This window comes from Schistocerca gregaria, chromosome 5 (assembly GCF_023897955.1).
Source record: "Schistocerca gregaria isolate iqSchGreg1 chromosome 5, iqSchGreg1.2, whole genome shotgun sequence".
Taxonomy (NCBI): Eukaryota; Metazoa; Arthropoda; class Insecta; order Orthoptera; family Acrididae; genus Schistocerca; species Schistocerca gregaria.
The window spans coordinates 63,816,954-63,837,589 of NC_064924.1; the positions used below are offsets into that span (position 1 = coordinate 63,816,954).

Consider the following 20,636-nt stretch of genomic DNA (forward strand, 5'->3'; position numbering starts at 1 on the left):
CCGAGTGATCGCCGCCAGCCAGCAGCAGAGCAGCCACCGGCCGGACAGCAGTTACGCTGGCCACGTGGGCGCCAAGGCCGGACCCGCCCTCGCCGTGTCACGCCGTGGGACAGCCGCTGTTTACGGCCGGCCGGCGACATCTCGCGGCTGCTGCTGGCGAGCCCACGGCGCTCGTGCTTTCCACACGAGGTCGCGGATTCCGACGTGCCTGGTGCGCTCTCACAAATGACCACACGGCACGCGCTCAGCAGCGTAATCTGCGACTGCGGCGCATTCCTCGCAGCAGTTCTCAGCCGCGGCGCAGTAACCACACCTCTCAGACCCTGGAAGGTTGTCAGTTGAGCTTCCCCGCTTCGAAGTCACCTTAGACAAGACGCGCGTTGACTTGTCGACCTGCCGTGAATCGGGATGGCCTTTCTGCCTTACGCAGGTAGCATTTCTAACAGGAGTGGCCGCATTCTGCGGAAACACGATGCAAAGTGTTTTTCGACCACAATCTAACATTTAGGATCTGCAAAGGACGATATTGGTTTCGGTAAGTTGATGTCTAAATCTCATGTCATGAATTGGTCAGTCCATCAGGACCGTACACAATCAGTGTACGTGACATAAGCGTGACTGTGCGGGTGGTCCCGGCGGAGGTTCGAGTTCCCTCGGGCATAGATGTGTGTGTTTGTCCTTAGAATAATTTAGGTTAATTAGTGTGTAAGCTTAGGTACCGATGACCTTAGCAGTTAAGTCCCATAAGATTTCACACACATTTAATAACATACGCTAACAACAGCCGAGCACATTTGCTATTACAAAACATTGCCTTGGTACGTGCCACCCTGTGTGTTACAGCAAGACGACCGTGCACTGCCTGCTACTGTGATAGTGTTATGGGTAGAGCAGTTGAGATGAAATTATCAAACATCTCACCCCGCCAAAATTTATGAATTACTGTGCTGGTAAACCTCTGCGTTATTTGATTTTCAAACAGCTGAGCAAAACTGAACGTACTCAGACTTTACTCTCTTTACTTATTCTGATCAATACTAAACTGACACAATATTTTTAGCGCAACGCAATCTCACTTTTAAAAATCCCTACAAAAAAATGGCCCTGACTAACAATAACCTATACCTTTCATGAATCACTTATCTCACAAAAATCTTCGTTACTCTAACTACTGCAATACAGCGAGCGCCACTATTGCCAGCTAATATAAGATTCAAACTACTGAAGGCACTAACTACTGATAGACATAGGCAGCAAATGCAAGATTTTGATAGAGAACAAACAATGTATTTACCTTAGTTTTTGATATCCAGTAATACAAATTTATTCTTTCTCTCTCCCCACATCAACCACTGCTGGCGGCTCACCTCCAACTGCGCAACGCTACGTGCTGTTCACATCCAACTCCCCACCACTAAAATAGCGAATATTCCAACAATGCAAACCAGCCACAGGTTGCAAACAGCACAGTCAGTGATTTTCATACAGAGAGCTACGTGACGTTACCAACATAAAAACCTAAACAGCCTATTTAAACCGCCTCAGTTACACGAACCTGCAACCGCTACGGTCGCAGGTTCGAATCCTGCCTCGGGCATGGATGTGTGTGATATCCTTAGGTTAGTTAGATTTAAGTAGTTCTAACTTCTAGGGGATTGATGATCTCCGAAGTTAAGTCCCGTAGTGCTCAGAGCCATTTGAACCAAAAGCTGTGCTCAGTAGTTGCATAAAGCACTGGTCACTGGTCACATATTCTGACCTCAAATGCAAAGCTGTATCTCGAACAGAATCACCTCTTCCAAATTAACCGGCGTGGGTTCCGGAAACATTGGCCGTGTGAAACCCAAATTGCGCTTTTCAAGGTAGTCATGTAGACGCACTACTTATAGACTTTCGAAATGTACTTATACTTCCTAGTTTATTTCTGTCCACGGTGTCTTACGACATTAAAGAAAATGTGGTGAAGTGGATAGAAGACTACTGAAGTACGCTCCTCTTTATTTCCACTTCAGAATTGTTATTTCGTTCTTGGATGCTAACGACTTTCCTTGTGATGCCCCTGAAAAAAAAGAATCTATCGCCATACCACAGAGCCTAGTATTAACAACGTTTTTCGGTGAATACACGTTGACATAAGTTAATAAATCAGGCCCTATCACACTTATTAATGAAAGAAAACGAAAAGGGAAAGATAAACAGAATGGGATGGTTTATGGAAGGAAGAAGTGCCGTTTCAAGAACATTGACACCTTGAACATAATTTGAGATGCCTGTGTGAAGATGTAATGCTTTTTCCTCTCGAATAAAAATGGTTCAAATGGCTCTAAGCACTATGGGACTTAACTGCTGAGGTCACCAGTCCCCTAGAACTTAGAACTACTTAAACGTAACTAACCTAAGGACATCACACACATCCATGCCCGAGGCAAGATTTAAACCCGCGACCGTAGCGGTCTCGCGGTTCGCAGACTGTAGCGCCTAGAACCGCTCGGCCACTTCGGCCGGCTCTCGAATATAAGTCTATCCTCTTAATCATTGCGCCAGCTGTTCTGTTGTATGTGGTACGGCAGAGCTTCCGACTTCAAAACTGTCCCACACTGTAAAATCTACATTTGACCGTGAAATTCGATTCATAATGATTCTGTCATTTTTATCATGGACAATTCACTGACATAGATGTTAAACCACACCAATTTTCGAAAAATATCTTTGGACAGACCAACATTTCAGTGTCTTAACTTTGGATTTTCCAGTCTTATATTTACTTGTACTGTAGTCACGATAATTACGGTGTTGGAAATTTTCAATTACCTAAACTTCTGTCGCAAACTAGAGCAGAGAGTGAACCACCTTTGGAGAACTAAAGAGTGTATGTGCTTGCAGCATAAAAACTTTAGCAGTATTCTATTTTGTCAAATAATGACATTATAGGAGAAAGCTAATTTCGGGGAAAATCAGTTTCGGTTACGGAGAAAGGTAAGAACACACGAAGCTATGCTCACGCTATGGCTGAACGTGGTAGACAGAATGAAAAAACGCAAACCATTGTTCGTAGCATTTGTAGATTTAGCAGAAGCTTTTGACAATGTTAACTGCAATATACTTTTCCAAGTTCCGAAGGTAGCAGAAGTAAAACACAGGGAGAGAAAGTTTATCTACAACTCATACAGAAGCCAAACTGCAGTTATGAGAATCGAATCGAAAGCCTTGAAAGGCAAACAACAGTTGAGAAGTGGGTGAAAAGGGGCTAAAGTTCAGGAAACATGAATTAAAATTTGCTGTTTGTCGATGTCACTGTAATTCTGTTATAAACTGCAAAGGACGTGCAAGATCACGGATAGAGTCACGAAGAGATGTTGTAAAATAGATATCAAGAACAGTAAAACATGGGTAATCGAACTTAGTCGATTTACATCAGGTGATTCTGACAGAATTAGATTAGCAAATGGGGCATTACAAGGAGAAGGAGGAGATTAGTGTTTAACGTCCCGTCGACAACGAGGTCATTAGAGGCGGAGCACAAGCTTGGATTAGGGAAGTATGGGGAAGGAAGTCGGCCGTGCCCTTTCAAAGGAACCGTCCCGGCATTTTTCTAAAGCGATCTAGGGAAATCAAAGAAAACCTAAATCAGGATGGCCGGACGCGGGTTTGAACCGTCATCCTCCCGAATGCGAGTACAATGCACTAGGGACACTAGAAGTTTCCGATTAGTTTTGCTACTTGCTCAGCAAAGTAACAGACGATGGATAGGTAGAGAGGATACAAATGGAGACTGGCGGTAGCAGGAAAAGATTTTCTGAGAAAGAGAATTTAGTGAACACCGAATATAATATGTTAGGAAGTCTTTTCCGAAGGTATTATCTGGATTGTGGCCTTGTAGTGGTGAAATATGATCGATAAACTGTGCAGGCAAGAAGAGAAGCTTTCGAAATGTGGTGAAATAGGAGGATGTGGAAAACTAGTGGGCAGCTCGAATAAGTAATTAGATGCCACTGAATCTAACTAGAGAAAAGGGGAAATGTATAGTAACTGACTAATCGAAGGGTTCGGTTGACAGCACACGTCCAGAGACATGAAGGGGTCTTGCGTTTGGTAGCGCAAAGAAGTGAAGAGCGTAAAAACTGCAGAGAAAGACGAAGTAAACAGGTTCAGATAACTATGATTTGCAGTAGCTACCTAGAGACGAAGAGGCTTCCACAACATAGACTAAAATGGAGGACTTCATCAAACCAGTCTTCAGAGTAAACTACATCAAACCAGTCTTCATAGTAAAAAACATCAAACCAGTCTTCAGATTGAAACCACAACAACAATGGAGAACCTTGGCTGTTTATGAGAAACAGAATGTTTGTAACATACAGCAACAACCAGCCACAATATGGTGTTCGTTTACTTTACTGAAAAAGTAGCGTTACCGATCTGAATATACATAGGCACTGTCAGATGACTTGCATGCTTTTATCAGATCTTGTGGAACGTTAATTTATAGGAGGCATGTCGAGAAATGACCTCCTCTGTACTGCATCATCTACCGACAAATAACATTCACGTCGTGCTTAATGTTCTCATGTACACCCAGAGTGATACCTGTTGTGAAGCCATCGTACAATTGCCTAATGAATCAGTATCGAAAATGTAACTGGTAAATATATCTCCGATTTGTTATCATTACCATTATTACTATTATTATTAACGTTCATTGCCTAACAATTGTTGAGTGACTGAGGTGATGAAAGTCATAGGATAGCAATGTGCACATATACAGAGGGCAGTAGAATCGCGTACACGGGGTGTAAAAGTGCAGTGCAATGGCGGAGCCGTCTTTTGCACTGAGGTGATTCATGTCAGAAGGTTTCTGACGTGATGACGGCCTCATGAGGGGAATTAACAGGCTTTGAATGCAGAATGGTAGTTGAAGCTAGACGCACGGGACATTCCATTTCGGAATTCATTAGAGAATTCACGACTGAAAACCGTGGCCTGGTCAAACGACTCCAGATTTTAAGTTGGTACGAGCTGATAGTAGGGTTCAGGTTTAAAGCAGACCTAACGAAGCCATGGACCCTAGTTGTCGACAAGGCACTGTGCAAGCTGGTGGTGGCTCTATAATGGTGTGAGCTGTTTTTACATGGAATATTCTGGGTCTCCAACGGAACCGATAATTGACTGGGCATGGTTTATTTATTCCTATAGCTTACATGGTTATTAGTAGGCTGGAAGTGGTTATGTTCGTTTAATGGGAGACCATTTGCAGCCATTCATGGACCTCATGTTCCCAATCGACAGTGGAATTTTTATGGATGAAAATGAGCCACGTCACCGGGCCACAGTTGTTCGCGTTTGGTTTGAAGAACATTCTCGACAGTTAGAGGCAACGATTTGGCCACCCAGACCGAAGGACACGAACATTTATGGGATATAATCGAAAGTTCAGTTCGCGCACTAAACCCTACACCGACAACACTTTCCAATTGTGCACGCCTATAGTGGCAGCATGGCTCAATATTTCTGCAAGGGACTTTCAACAACTTGTTGAGTCCATACTATGTCCATTTACTGCACTACGCTGGGCGAAAGTAGATCTAACGCGATATTGGGAACTATGCCATGACTTTTGTCACCTCATTGAATTAATCGAAGTATATAGATAAGTTAAGAATTATCTACTTCAGATGTACCTGAGGGCTATTATGTTTGAGGCCGATTGCAAACATCACGAGAAATAAAATATCGAGCCAAGTGGTCCATCCATTATAGCTCAAATAAAATAACTTTGTGACTGACAGATTGTACAAAACAGGTAATACAGGTAGCACTGGCGCTCGAGAAATATCTACGATAGGCTGTTGGCTGCCTCCTACCTCTACATTCGCTGAAACGTCAATCTCGATGACAGTAAGTATTCTGTAGCTGCTGTGGCCACTACGGACAGTGAAGCACCTAGCAGCAGGCAGGCAGTACATACTGTATAGCTGGCTGGGCAGCGTAGAGCCGCGCTGCATGCGGAACGAGGGACGGCGGGGATGAGAAATGAAGCGCCCGTCGCCGGCTGAACACGTGTCAGCCGCCCCAGGCGAGTACAGGCACTCCTCCTCCCCGGCAGGCCTCAGTCGCCTTCCCACGGGACGGGATTTCCACCGCGCCGCTCAGTGCTCAGCAACGGTGCGGCGTGTTCATACCGTACGCCCACGACGACGTGATGATGATGTCGTTCTTGTGGTATTCAGCCCGAATGCCTCTTCATCTCTGAATAACTACTACAGCCTAAATCCAGCAGAACCAGCTTACTGCACTCATGCTTTAATTTCTCTCTACAATTTTTACCCCCCCCCCCCCCCAACCATTACCACACTGACGAATCCTTTATGTCATAGCATTCTTTCTTTCTTTCTCAGGGCCTTTGTACCGCTCCAACGCGGGGTCGGCTTTGTTATTATGGGTTTGGCAGTGTTAAGTGCAGGGAGTGGCTGGATGCCCTTCCTGACGGCACCCCAAACCCCCCGGGACGGAAGTAGTGTACCCCAGCTGTCTGCATCTAGTGTAAGTCATGAAATAGTGGGATCGTTTTCAAATGCCTGTGTGTCGTGTAACTGGGGCAGAACTTGGGGACCAGCCCGTTATTCACCTAGCGGGTTGTGGAAAACCGCCTAAAAACCACATGTAAGCTAGCCGGTATACCGGCCCTCGTCGCTAATCCGGGCGGTTTTGATCCGGGGCCGGCGCGCCTACGCGAGACCAGGAAGCAGCGCGTTAGCGCTCTAGGCTACCTTGGCGGTTTCATTTATGTCGTAGCATGTGTCCTATCAACTGATCCCTTACTTTAGTAAAATTGTGCCACAAACTTTGTTTTCCCCCAACTCTACTCAGTATCTCCTCGTTAGTTATTCGATCTAACCCTTTAATCTTCAACATTCTTCTGTAACACCACATTTCAAAATGTTCTACTCTCTTCTTGCCTGAACTGCTTATACACGTTTGACATTCATATGTGGAAAACATCAGACCAATTCTTTCGGAAAAGACTAGCTATGACTTCAGTTTATATTTTATGTTTGCAAATTTCTCAGTTTGAGAAACTCTTTTCTTGCTACATCCTCCCTATTTCGCCCGTCATCAACTAGTCTGCTGCACAAATAGCAAAAGCCATGTACTACTTTCACTGTATAATCTAATTTCCTCAGCATTGCCTGATTTAATGCCACTACAATCCATTACCGTCGTTTACATCCTTTCTTTCCATTCCATTCAACTGATATTCCACGACCTTTTCCGCATCTGGAAGAATTACAATGTTCTCAGCAAACTTTAAGGTTTATTTTATTTCTGTTCTCACAATTCTAATTTGGTTTCCAAATTTCTCCTTGAATAACATTGGTGAGAGCTAAGAAACCTGTCTCACTCCCATCTCAATTACTGCTTCCCTTTCATGTCCTTCGATTCTTAGAACTGCGCTCTCGTTTCTTTGCTACTTGTGGATAACTTTCCGCTCTCTGTATTTCATCCCTGCTACCTTGAGAATTTCAGCCAACACAGTCAAAAGCTATGTATAAATCTACAAATGCTACAAACATAGGTTTGGCTCTCTTTAACATATCTTCTAACATAAGTCATAGGGTCAGTATGTCTCCTGTGTTCCTGCGTTTCTCTAGTACCCAAAATGAACTTCCCCGAGATCGGCTTCCACCAGCTTTTTGCAGCTATCCGTAAATGGTTCAAATGGCTCTGAGCCCTATGGGACTTAACATCTGAGGTCATCAGTCCCCTAAAACTTAGAAGTACTTAAACGTAACTAACCTAAGGACATCACACACATCCATTCCCGAGGCAGGATTCGAACCTGCGGCCGTAGCGGTCGCGCGGTTCCAGACTGAAGCGCCTAGAACTGCTCGGCCACTCCGGCCGGCCTTCCGTAAATAATTCATATCATAGTTTGGCAACCATAACTTACTAAACTAATGGCTCAGTAACTCTGAAAATTTGCTCTTATGCGAATAGGAGTTATTACATTCTTGTTTAATTCTGAGGCTGTATCATCTGTCTGACATATCTCACATACAATGTCAAATAATTTTATAATGGTTACCCTCCCAAGGATCTCAGTAATTCTGAGTGACTGTCATAGTGAAAAGTGATCTGGATCGAATGAGAAACCTGTGAGATTCTACAGAGATTATTCGGAAGAAACTATTTCCCTGTTAGCAGTAGTTTACCGTAAGTCGTTGAAGTAACGTAGGGTTCCCAGCGATTGCAAAAAGAAAGGCACAGGTCACTACAGATTTGGAGACGCGTAGTTGGACAGGTGGATATAATGACAGAATTATCAAACATTTTTTGTTCTATCACATGATGACGTTTCTGCAGAGCGGAACTCTCGTGTACAAAAATCAGCTTTGATTCAGAAAAAAAGGAGAACTTCTGAATCCTTGCTAAATTATATCGAAAGTTTCCACGGCATCCTTAGAGCACAACGGCACGTCGATGATATTCTACGTCCCGTTTCGTTCTCCTTCGTGGCAAGCCATCCTGGGCTTCCATTTCAGCAAGGTAATGCCTGCCCACACACGGGAAATTTCTACTGCTTGTCTTCGTTCTTGTCGAACTCTACCTTGGCCAGCAAAGTCGCCTGATCTCTCCCCAGTGGAGAACGTTTGGACGATTACGGGCAGGTCCCTCCAACCGGACATAATTTGGCACGATATCTCTCAGGACATCCAACAATTATATCAATCAAAGCCAAGCCGAATAACTTGCATTAGGGCCAGTGGTGGACTAAAGCATTTTTGACCTGCTGTTCAATTTGTGAAGTTCTTTCTCATGATTTTTTTTTTACTGAAATGTCACATGTGTCGCAGGGACATGTGATACGTCTATTAATGTATACACTGTATGTAAATGGTCTAGTGGATAACGTCGGAAGATTCTTGAGGCTGTTCGAAGATGAGGCATTTACCTGCAAGGAGGTTACCAACACTGTTGCGAACTGCCGGAAGACATGTAGACGTTCGGTGACGTGTGGAGCTGGCAGGTGACCCTAAACGTAATGCAGCGTTTTGCGCATAAATAAGTGAAGATTTCCACTACTTTCGTGGCTCTGAGCACTATGGGACTTAACGTCTGAGGTCATCAGTCCCATAGAACTTAGAACTATTTAAACCCAACTAACCTAAGGATCACACACATCCATGCCCGAGGCAGGATTCGAACCGGCGACTGGAGCGGTCGCGCGGTTCCAGACTGCGTCGCATAGATTTGCTGACCATCGTTCTGCCTGCACGCCATTCCGCAGCACTTAATATACCGTAGTTGTGCCAAACAATGTAAACAACGTACCGCTGAGCCGGTCGGAGTGGCCGAGGGGCTCTAGGCGCTACAGTCTGGAACCGCGCGACCGGACTTAACGTCTGAGGTCATCAGTCCCCTAGAACTTAGAACTTCTCAAACCTAACTAACCTAAGGACATCACACACATCCATGCCCGAGGCAGGATTCGTACCTGCGACCGTAGTGGTCGCATGGTTCCAGAGCGCAGCGCCTAGACCTGCTCGGCCACACCGGCCGGGAATAGATGTACTAATATAGATATTATCTTCACAGGAATTGCATAAACAATTATTTTTTTTACAATTTGGTAACTTGTCTGCTAGAGTAAGTTCTCGTGATGCATCACTCTACGCCTGGTGCTTCCGCAGTGAGGTAATGAACGGTATAAGAATTCAGTCCCCATCCTTTGAGTCTCGCCGCTGTCGGGAAGCCGGCAAGCTCACGAGAAGTACATGTAGGACTCGGCAGTGAACGTGAGAAGGCGCACGGCCCGCGCGTGTTCCTAGACATGGCAAACGCGGGCGCTGGCGCTCGTGTTCTGGGGTGGGCGTGGCGCACTCCACACGATGCGATCACAGGCGATGCGCTGCCGCCTGCGTGCCGCTCCCCCCCCCCCCCCCTCCCTCCCCCGCCCCCTTGCCAGACCCGTTTTCCTGTCGGGCACGGCTGTCAGCGACCGCGGCGCCAGCAGTAAATAGCCGGCGGTAAGAGCCGGCAGGCTGGTACCAGGTGCGGGCAACAGCGATGCACGTGGCCTGCCTTCACCAGCCGCCAGCGGCAACCTACTGGCGCAGCTCACTATGTCCTGCGTACAGTGCACAGTCAGAAGATCCTACCTACATAGATGACTGTCTTAGACAATAATGTCACTGAAACTTGCTGGCAGATTAAAACTGTGTGCCGGACCGAGACTCGAACTCGGGACCTTCGCCTTTCGCGGGCAAGTGCTTGGTCCCGAGTTCGAGTCTCGGTACGGCACACAGTTTTAATCTGGCAGCAAGTTTCATCTCAGCGCACACTCCGCTGCAGAGTGAAAACCTCATTCTGCAATAATGTGACATCTTCCACAATCAAGGCCAGCAGTAGTATACGGGATGATTTCGCTAAATGGAGATAAACTCCAGGAGACGATCCCTGAGACGAGCATATGGGCATATGACCGGAGCCACACTCACTTTAAGATTTACATAAAAGATACCTGACAGCGTAAATTTCAGTGACTGAAAGAACACACAAGAACAGGCCAAGCAAGAACGAATGTGCTGCCTGAAATAGTGGTTTTGCTCAACACTCGATTCAAATGGCTCTAAACACTATGGGACTTAACATCTGAGGCCATCGGTTCCGTAGACTTAGAACTACTTAAACCTAACTAAGAACATCACACACATCCGTGCCAGAGGAAGGATTCGTACCTGCGACCGTAGCACCAGCGCGGTTCCAGACAGAAGCGTCTAGAACCGCTCTGCCACAACGCCCGGCTCAACACTCTAAAGACGAGTAATGTTCTACAGGACGGCAAAGTGCTCACACATTGGTACTAGGGCATTCGCTTCGTTGCTGTTGTCGACTCACTCTGATGCAGACGTGTGTAGCTAAGCAGTGCGAGACCATGGCCCGGTATACCTACCAGGACCTGGTGGACTTGGTACTCGCATATGGACCAGAAAATGGAGAATGGGAGCAGACGGAGTGAGGCGGCAGCACTGTTGCACTGGGATGAGTACCACTGCCGAGACAGCAAGCGCACCATGAATTGTTTGCAATAGTGTTTCATCGTATGTGTGATTGTATGACAGGCTTGTTTACGGGCGGTGGTAACTATGAATGGTGGGGTTCACAGCCCTCTCCTTCGTGAACTTGTCGTGAGCTTCCCGTCGTCCCGACAGCGGACAAACTCAGAGGATGGAGACTGAATTTTTACACCGTTCTGTATGTAACTGCATCAGCACCAGGCGCATTCGTAATTTTTTATTTACATTTATTGTTGATTCACACCATTGCAGGTGTTGATACAACACAGATCATGTGTCACATCTACTATAAAACTATTACTAAACTGGTGGAACGTAGAACAAAGGATAGCACAAGGCTTGGAGAAAAAGGTGTCGAATAATTCAGAACAAACCTCACTGCTGAGGTCATCAGTCCCCTAGAACTGAGAACTACTTAAACCTAACTAACCTAAGGACATCACAAACAATCATGCCCGAGGCAGGATTCGAACCTGCGACCGTAGCAGTCGCGCGGATCCAGACTGAAGCGCCTAGAACCGCTCGTCCACCGCGGCCGGCAATTCAGAACAAAATTCCATTATCAGCACCTGATAGGTGGCTCGCCAGCATGGAATAAGGCAGACGACCGTGTGAAGCATTGTCCACAACCGCCTCTATCCGTATCACTTACAAGGCGTGGTGGTCTTATTATTTACGGACTTGTCTCCGTGGCAATAGTTTTGGCGCTTGTTCGTTGTATAAGCCAAAACGATTCAGGGATTTGCCCGTGATATTCACAGATGAGACTACCCGTACGAGGGACAACACCAACTGCAGAGAATCACCCTGAATGGAAGCAGCGAAGCGTCTGCAGCGGTCAGCCTCAATGTGTGGGTGGAGATTATTGGCGACCGTCTCATGGGACCAGTCATACTTCCACTATGCCTCATTGGCGAGGCATGTCTGCACTTTTGCGGGTTACTCCGCCACCCCTGCTGGTAGACGTGCCTTTGCTGATACAAAGACTAACGTAGCTACCACATCGTGGTGCTCCAGCTCACTCCAGCATTTCCGTGAGGAAGCGCCTCGACTACTCCCCCTACGGATGGAGCGCACGAGGGGGTCCCGTGCCTTATCCCGCCCGGCTGCCTGTTATTTTATTTCCACCTCTGGAAGTACCTGCAAGAAGTCGTGTATGTGGAGCCCATCCCAGTCATGCAGATGCCTGTGACGCAATGTGATTGCGTGTGTCATTCGGTACTGCACCGTCGTCACGCATGTTTCGCTTCGAACACCTTGTCTAACGGTGCCATCATCACAGCATGTTGTGCACTGCATAGTACTATATAGGCATCGTGCATTAACAAATAGCCATTTGTGTAGACACCATGCATTTCCGGTCATCTGTCCATATGACCTAGTTTGCTTCTTACCGTCTCAACCGAGCGAGGTGGCGCAGTAGTTAGCACACTGGACTCGCATTCGGGAGGACGACTGTTCAATCCCCTCTCCGGCCATCCCGATTTAGGTTTTCCGTGATTTCCTTAAATCGTTTCAGGCAAATGCCGGGATGGTTCCTTCGACAGGGCACGGCCGATTTCCTTCCCAATACTTCCCTAACCCGAGCTTGCGCTCCGTCTCTAATGACCTCGTTGTCGACGGGACGTTAAACACTAACCACCAGCACCACCTTACCGTCTCAGAAATAATTCTCTGCAGTTGGTCCCCACTTAGCAAAATCACCCTGTAAGCGAGGATCTACCCCAAAATTATGAACAACTCTTTAGCGTCGACATGGCTTGCGAGTTATCGGCTGTCATGGCGAAAGCATACAGGGAACACTTAGAAGCAAAGTCGCTACCATCCGCTAAGTTGAAACCAACGTATTTCTATCGATAAGCGGATAAGACTTCTGTGGTATGGCGGCGTGAAGTGGCAAAACTTCGAAAGTTCCTGAAACATTTAAACTCTGTCCATCGCATCACAAAATAATAGAAAAAGAGGGCCAACTACCTTTCCTAGACTTCTCAGTTAAGAGAAGAACGGTCTGATTCCTGGGTGACAGTTTAAATAGAAACCTAGGCACACTAACTCACCTCTGCCTCCATACCTCAAGCCACCAACCAGTAACGCTCACGAAGAAATTAGGCCCTAAAGACACTGGTCGATAGAGCTCTAAGAGTTTAAGACAACGAAAGCTTCGTCGAAGAATTACGACACCTGCGAATAGTGTTCAAAAGGAACTGGTACTCAGATCGTCAAATTGAATGAACGTTGCAACTAAAATTGCCAGAGCAAGTGGTTGGTTCAAATGGCTCTGAGCACTATGGGACTTAACTTCTGAGGTCATCCGTCCCCTAGAACTTAGAACTACTTAAACCTAACTAGCCTAAGGACATCACACACATCCATGCCCGAGGCAGGATTCGAACCTGCGACCGTAGCGGTTCCAGACTGTAGCGCCTAGAACCACTCGGCCACCCCGACCGGCCAACGTGGTTGAGAGGAAGAGAAGCAAAAAAGCGCTTATTCCTCCTTATGCTGGCCCAACATCGGTAAAGATAGTTAAATATCTAAAGAAACAAGGTATACAGTGCTTTTCGCTCCCTTCAACTAAGATAAAAGTCTTTTTCGTAATGTTGCACACGATCTAGGTCTCCGAAAGCTGTGTGTGTGTGTGTGTGTGTGTGTGTGTGTGTGTGTGTGTGTGTGTGTGCGTGTGTGTGTGTGTACCCAATCCCGTGCGAATGCGGCGTGTCCGACCTGGGGCAGACTGTCAGAACAGTCGAGGAGAGATGCACAACTCGCCCAACTGAATTAACGAAACAAATCGTATGTTGTCGAGCAGTGCCTCGAATACGATCATCCACCCATCGTACTGCAAACACCAAGTCTCTTTGACAGCATAACTAATGAGCATATCGATATAAACATGCCACCAAACCTAATAAACAGAAACACAGGTTTAGATTTAAAGAACGCTTGGGATCCGGTACTCAGTTTACTAACTCGCTGGGCAACACAGCTGGAGAACGCTGAAAGAATTTGCGTTTCACTGGCCCTAAAAAACAAAAGAACACCAACGAGAAGTGCGTGACGAGAATCGAACTCATCTCAGATAGCGGCGCGAGACCAATAACTGTTCGCAACGTGGTTCGAGTCCAGGCCGCGAGTACACATAACAGCAAAATCGCAGCACCTGAAGAAGTCCGCTAGGTCGGTCGTCGAGCTATTAAAGACTGCATAGAATGGAAACAACAACTTGGCAGAACACTCGGAAGCACGTCCTCAAACAATCACGCCGATAAAACCTATGAGATTTTCTTAAGTGCTTGTAAGACAGTTTCAGTTCCATATCTGATTCAGATTCATTCAGTTTTGCACGATGGTGCTCCTCAGGAGTTCACGCTGACTAAATGGCTCCTACTTCGTTCTGAGCACGTCGCCTCACTGTGTATTGATTCTGTGGAGGAGACACATAGACATAATGATTGATGGCATTGACAGCTTTTGTTTTCCATCTTCCGACAATTGCAAGCTCACTACATTGTTGTGTCATATCATCATCCCGAATGATGGCCTTTCATAGTAGCGTGTAAACCGGTGTCCCAATCGTAAAGTGCCAGGCTATACATCCACTGGCCTCGGGTTCGATCCCCGCTCACTTCTAGGATTTATATCATTCCTTTCCCTTCTGACGATGTTTGTTGATGTAAAAAACGCTGAGTTCCGCCGTCGTTCGAAACTCACGTTAAAACGCAAATGTCCTGTAACACGCTGGGTGAGTCAGTTCAAAGTTCGGAGGAAGACAAGGCCATAGCACCTCCATGGCTAGTAAAGAACAGTCCTGTTCAAAACAGTCTTCGGATTAATGAATACTTTGCTTCAGTTGCGAGAGTAGTCGGAACTAAGACAAGTTCATGCTGATGGTTCTGCACAGGTGGTGGAAGCAATGCTTCAAACCCTGAAATGTGCGTGGAAGGGGCGTTATGCAGGAAACACGGTCGCGGTCGAAATGACCGCAAAATCCGACGAATATGATGGCAAGAAAGAACTTAAAAAAGTCCTGTCTGCATTAATGTACACTTCTAGTCATTTTGTAACGAGCATACTCTTCTGGCAAATTCCATAATCACCAAGAAAGACAATTACGTAGCATGAATGTGTTATGCGAGGGTCGTTCGTCACTAATGTGCCACGAGTGCCTTACAATTGGACAAATGGTGTCGTACGAGGCAATTTTGCCGTTGACTTCTGTTCATCCAGTAATTATGTAAAAGTGTTTGACTCTAAATGGCCATCCGACAAGGTGGTCTTCCAATCTTTCCAAGGTAAAAGTGGTCACTCGTGGAGGCAACTTGTTATGAAACAATAACAGTCTAGTTTGTTTCTACAGAGCTGAGCAATCTACGCAAACTTTCGACCTCAGTTTCAGCATCCTAAACAACACAGTAAGCGAAAAAGATGACAAATAATAATCCTACACTGAAACTAAATGCACAATGAACTTATTTCTACATTAACATACTCCAAGATATTTGCACATTAGTTCTTGACGACAAGTTGGCAGCTCATTTTAAGGACAGAACACTAACCGAGAACAGAAAAGTGAAGACTTGTGCACGGGAACTACAAAGCTATTAGCATCACACTTAACGATAGGTTATCGAAGTAAAACGAAAAGCAGTCGTTACAGCCTATTTTAATTAGGGATAAACTTCAAAAATACTACAGTTGCCAAATCCGTTAAATTTTACTAGCAGCCACAAGGACGGTATAATACAGAATATGCAAACAAATATTAGCTTTTGCGTGAAATGTTTTTAAAAATATTCCAGCTCTGCTTCACGCAATAGGTGACTGTTTTCAGAAGGTTACTGACCTCAGCAGGACGTTCCTCGCTAACTTGGGTACAGCGCCCTGGCAGACATGGTAGCAGAACGTCCATAGGCGCTAGATCCCCAGTACAGCTCGATCCCGGCGAAAGAAAACCGCAGCACGGAGTATCTTGCGTGCCTGTGATTAACAACAAAGAGCTTGGTTAGTTGTGGAAGTGCGCCACGTCAGCGACAGAAGAGACCGTAAAATAATAATAATAATAATAATAATAATAATAATAATAGAATAAGAAACAGCTGTGGCAACGTCGTATACACTGAAGAGCCAAAGAAACTGGCATAGACATGCGTATTCAAATAAAGAGATATATAAAGAGGCAGAATACGGTCCTGCGGTCCTCATCACCTATGTAAGACAACAAGTGTCTAACGCATTTGTTAGATGGGGTACTTCTGCTACAATGGCAGACTGGTAAGATTTAAGTAAGTTTGAACGTGGTGTTATAGTCCGCGCACGAGCGATAGGACACAGCATCTCCGAGGCAGAGATGTAGTGGGGATTTGCCCGGACGACGATTTATTTATTTACACGTCAAGTTCCGTAGGGCCAAATTGAGGAGCAAAACTCCAATGTCATGGAACGTGTCAGTACATGAAATTACAACATGAAAGAAGAAATGCAGATGATAAACGGTTATTCGTTGGACAAATATATTATACTAGAACTGACATGTGATTACATTTTCACGCAATTTGGGTGCATAGATCCTGAGAAATCAGTACCCAGAACAACCACCTCTAGCCGTAATAATGGCCTTGATACGCCTGGGCATTGAGTAAAACACAGCTTGGATGGCGTGTACAGGTACAGCTGACCATGTAGCTTCAACACGGTACCGCAGTTCACCAAGAGTAGTGACTGGCGCATTGTGACGAGCCAGTTGCTCGGCCACCATTGACCAGACTTTTCAATAGGTGAAAGATCTGGAGAATGTGCAAACCAGGGCAGCAGTCGAACATTTTCTGTATCCAGAAAGGCCCGTACAGGACCTGCAACATGCGGTCGTGAATTATTTTGCTAAAATGTAGGGTTTCGCAGATATCGAATAAAGGGTAGAGCCACGGGTCGTAACACATCTGAAGTGTAACGTCCACTGTTCAAAGCGCCGTCAATGCTAACAACATGTGACAGAGACGTGTAACCAATGGCACCCCATACCATCACGCCGGGTGATACGACAGTATGGCGTGGACGAATACACGCTTCCAATGTGCGTTCACCGCGATGTCGCCAAACACGGATGCAACCATCATGATGCTGTAAACAGAACCTGGATTCATCCGAAAATATGACGTTTTGCCATTCGTGCACCCAGGTTCGTCGTTGAGTACACCATCGCAGGCGCTCCTGTCTGTGATGCAGCGTCAAGGGTAACCGCAGCCATGGTCTCTGAGCTTGTAGTCCATGCGGCTGCATACGTCGTCGAACTGTTCGTGCAGATGGTTGTTGTCTTGCAAACGTCCCTATCTGTTGACTCAGGGATCGAGACATGGCTGCACGTTCAGTTATAGCCAGGCGGATAAGATGTCTGTCATCTCGACTGCTAGTGATATGAGGCCGTTGGGATCCAGCACGGCGTTCCGTATAACCCTCCTGAACCCACCGATTCCATATTCTGCTGACAGTCGTTGGATCTCGACCAACGCGAGCAGCAATGTCGCGATACGATAAACCGCTATCGCGATAGGCTACAATCCGACCTTTATGAAAGTCGGAAACGTGATGGTACGCATTTCTCCTCGTTAGACGAGGCATCACAACAACGTTTCACCAGGCAACACCGGCCAACTGCTGTTTGTGTATGAGAACTCGGTTGGAAATTTTCCTCATGTCAGCACGTTAGTAGGTATCGCCACCGGCGCCAACCTTGTGTGAATGCTCTGAAAAGCTAATCATTTGCATATCACAGCATCTTCTTCCTGTCAGTTAAATTTTGCGTCTGTAGCACGTCATCTTCGTGGTGTAGCAATTTTAATGGCCAGTAGTGTAATAACAGGTAAGAATAAAATATTTATGAACTCGAAAAAAGTCAGTCCATAGGTTGAAGTAAACGCAACCAAGAATACAACAAGAATCGGCTTCCATTTTCAAGGAACTCCTCGACAGAATAGAAGGAGTGATCCATGAGGAAACTCTTGAGTTTCGATTTGAAAGCGCGTGGATCATTGCTAAGATTTTTGAATTCGAGTGGCAGGTCATTGAAAAATGATGCAGCAGTATACCACAAGATTAATGCACTCTGAATAGCAATTTGGCGTCGCTATAACATATGTTTAAAGATCTCCCTGTCCCAGCCAGTTTAGGTGGTGGAACCACGAAAACGAAGTAATCGCATACATTTAATAAGAGGATTAAGTTGTCTGAAGGCTGGAACCCTTTCAATTTATATCAGCATTAACTTGGCCGCCATGGAGCTCTCATTCGACTGTCTGTCTGTTAAGATCCCTTTCCCTCAGGAACGGGTAGACATATCAAGTCAAATTTTATACTAAGGTCTATAGTCCATTGGTGTTGTAATATAAGTAAACTTCTAAATCCAGGTAATAAAAAAATATAGCCATTTACGTCACTGCAATTGAAGTACACCAGCGGAATTTTCTGCCTTGTGGCCATTAGCGTTCCGGTTACGGGCCCTGGCCACTGACGTAATTTCAGGCAGCGTCCTTTCCTCACCTGTTGTCGCTGTAAAACACGGTGTGTAGTTTGGACCGCTTAATACATATTTCACTGTGGATAATCACGTCCGTAAAAGTTTGGTCTTTCAGCTTTTATGTACCTATTGGTGGCTAGCAAGACGTTTGGACAGTCTGTCCGTGACTGTCTCTTGGCTTGGTCACCGACGGATCAAATGTAGTTGCGCCCACCACCTGTCTAACGTAACTGAACGTTAATGTTTCGAGGGCAGGCCCACTCCATCCAGGAGGCGTCTGAGTGCCGTTGTCTACACTGTCCTTTTCATGAGTGTTTAATGGTCTGTTGGTCATCTATTATAGCCAATGCTTTAAAAGAAAATTTTTTATTGTGTTTTATGTAAATCAATTGTGGGTCTTCAGCCACTCAAAACCTAATTCTTACATTTAGTTATTGTCGCTTCGTTGCTTTTGCATTTAGTGTGCGTTCGACCATTAAAACTTAAAGGTTAACGTCTTTTTGAATTTTTGGAAAATCAACTGTGGGCCTTCAGTCACTTAAAGCCTTATTCTCAAAATTTCCCCTTAAGAGAAAACATTGCGGCCTTATGGCATAAAAGAATATGTTAACATATTTTAAAATTTTGAAATTTGATTGTGGCCTTCAGCAGTTTGTATTGCACCTTGTATATGTTTGTTGTATCCACTTTTGCCTAGCTCTGATATATATTATTTTATTTGCAAATTTAACTTCATGTCTTCAGTCACTTGAAATTTATCTTGTTGATTTTTGAGATTTCTTGTCTGGCGGCGTTCAGTCGTGAAAGAATTGGATTTTGAAACTCGTAGTTGTAAAGGTTCGGCTATGTGCCGCCTTGGTTTAAAGGTGCTATTAAATTACAATAAAATACAGTTTTGAGTCAAACTAATCGGAACCTTATTTGGCCCTTTCCACAATCCTAATCACATGTTGTGCCCAGCGGGTTTAGCGGACGTATCAATCTAGAATCATTAAATTTGGCAAGAAGCGAAGTTTCACAGTACAAATAAAGCAAAAAATACGAAAATTGTTAATTTGCAATTATTTCACAAGAAAAAAATATTGATCATGTTGTCCGAGAGTCTGTTAACTCCTTCTCCTCAGGAAGGGGTATATGTAACAGCTAGAAATTTATGCTATATACTAAATTCCTTGGTTCCTTGGCGGTGTAAAAAATGTAAGCTACTAAGTCAATGCATTCAACAGATACGGCCATTTATATCACGCATTTTGATATGTTGCCAATACTGATATCGGTAACAGGCAAAAATCATCGGAATTTTAGATTCCCGGGATCGATGAACTATCTATATAAATAATTTTGTACGAAACCCACATTGCGCGAGTTCTACTCTAGCTTACAGTGACTGTTTCCTTATCACATTTTAATTCTCTGTACTAACGAGTTCTGAAGCAATGCTTTTACTGCCACATTATCATGTGCTACTCTAGCGCCTCTGGAGACGCAGAGACGCAGTTCCTGCTCTAAATACTCTTCATTATCCCATATGCCCTTTAAATGTATTCGTTCTTCGCTCCTAGATACTAAACTTTTTTACCTTTATTGCTTCGCCAATATCTGTTGCTAAACATATTGGCCCATTCTTTTTTTAACTTAGTGACAAAATTTTGTTTTTACTGTTATTCATTTAACCATTAATTTTATGATTTCGTAGAGTTAGGTCTCATTCATTCATCGGAATTCTTTAAAAATATGCTGATGCCGTCTTGTATACTCTAGCTCATGTCGAAAGCATAACTCCAGCTCGCTGCGAGTGTTCGCCGAATTCCTCTATGGAAAACTGAGCCTGTAACACGCCTTTTGATATTCAGTAGCTGACGCAATGGAAATTCGGTAATGCGTATGGCGTCGCGAAGAAGGCGATACGCCGGATTGTGTGTGAGTGGTGTAGCGTGAATTGGCCACTCGCCCTTCGCGTTAGCTCTGCTCAGAGCTGACGTCATTCGGGAGGGAATGGCTAGTGGGGTCAAATCGATCTGTGCAGAACACAGACAGGTCTCTGTCTGTTT

At 45.2% G+C, this 20,636-nt stretch overlaps 1 protein-coding gene across 1 annotated transcript in view; it reads right to left on the reverse strand.

Moving 5' to 3' along the window:
* Positions 1 to 16,007, reverse strand: part of LOC126272894 (growth arrest-specific protein 1-like) — a 101,093-nt gene extending 85,086 nt beyond the window's left edge. The window contains exon 1 of the mRNA XM_049976150.1: positions 15,919 to 16,007. The gene's annotated coding sequence lies outside the window, so the exon portion shown is untranslated. The remainder of the gene's footprint in view (positions 1 to 15,918) is intronic.
* Positions 16,008 to 20,636: the final 4,629 nt, after the last annotated feature.